Here is a 1269-nt window from a genome sequence, read left to right as displayed (position 1 = left end):
TGTAAATGTTAAATCTAAATGTAAATGTTAAATCTAAATGTAAATGTTAAATCTAAATCTGGACGCAGTCATACCAAATCTCTTTACATTCCACTCAGCTTTATATAGTAACTAGATTCTTTTATAATCACACAATCAGACAATGTAAAATTAAAATTATAAACATGAAAAGAAAAAATTCACACCACTTTATACCTATACATACATTTCTAACCCCATTGATCCAACTGGAGTTTATTTGATCAGCCCATTTGATGGACTGTTGACAGAATTTAAATTAAGTCAAAGCCTCACCCTTACCTATAGCTCCTCGATGTTCCCTCCTCGATGCTCGCTCCTCGGCGCAGAAATAAGAGCTTATCATCGCGGAGAGACAGAACAACTTCCGGGTCAGCTGGGGACCGAGGAGTTGAGGAGCTATCAAATAGGAGCCATGAGATTCAGCCATGGTGGCTTTGAGCTGGGTGCAGAGCAATGCTTTAACGTTAAGTTTAGTTGACAAAAATTGAGCGTCATGCATCGCCATTAAGGTAGACACCAAAACAACTGGTTAAGACTAGCAAAAAAAGACTTTTGTGATTTTGGATTAAAACACTCCCGGGACACGACCATGCTTTTCTTGGGTGAACCCTTGTGTTTGATGCTAAACTCCTCAGGTTGAAAGCTCTGTTTTATGACCCACATAGTCTCGCATTGCCAGGCCATCCACCACAGTGGAGGAGTGTCTGGCAAGTCCACACAACATTGGCCTTTCTTTAAACCAACCACAATTGTCTTGGGTGGCGCTAAGCTCCGGACGGAGCCACGGTGCCGCTGTAAATTGCCTCGGGAAGGAACTTGTTTTGGTGGAACATATGTACGTTCAAAAGTAGCTTTAGTCGTGCAACAGAAAAACATCAGTTATGGAGCTAGTTTTCCAGCTGTCTGTCTGGATTTACCCTAATTATTACTTTTAGTAGATATATGTACGAATGGTTCATAAAACAACCTGAATATACATGCATGTACAGCATTTGAATAGTATCAACTTATTAAAAAAAGGTAAATCTATGCTGTATGTACTGTGCATATTTATTAATATTCTCCAGATGTACTGAATATGTACAGTATTTTTGTCTTGTTAAAGCCTGGTCCAACTGATAATTCTTGCTTGCCTTGCTGAGAGATGGCCTGGACGTCCATTCACCTTCTGCGGTTTTCATTTAAATCTAATCCTTATCTCCATTAGGTGTTGTTCTTACAACACGCTAATGTTCCTGCTCTGTGTAG

At 39.6% G+C, this 1269-nt stretch overlaps 1 protein-coding gene and 1 pseudogene across 1 annotated transcript in view; both read right to left on the bottom strand.

Annotated features, from left to right (window-relative positions):
* Positions 1-1269, bottom strand: part of ankrd46b (ankyrin repeat domain 46b) — a 25021-nt gene that overhangs the window by 12108 nt on the left and 11644 nt on the right. The gene's annotated exons all lie outside the window — the stretch shown is intronic.
* Positions 1-1269, bottom strand: part of LOC116669465 (myosin heavy chain, fast skeletal muscle-like) — a 9446-nt pseudogene that overhangs the window by 7546 nt on the left and 631 nt on the right.

The sequence above is a fragment of the Etheostoma spectabile genome, chromosome 19 (genome assembly GCF_008692095.1).
Source record: "Etheostoma spectabile isolate EspeVRDwgs_2016 chromosome 19, UIUC_Espe_1.0, whole genome shotgun sequence".
In the NCBI taxonomy this organism is placed as follows: Eukaryota; Metazoa; Chordata; class Actinopteri; order Perciformes; family Percidae; genus Etheostoma; species Etheostoma spectabile.
Note: the sequence above shows the minus strand (reverse complement) of the source record. Positions and strands in the feature narration are given on the sequence as shown.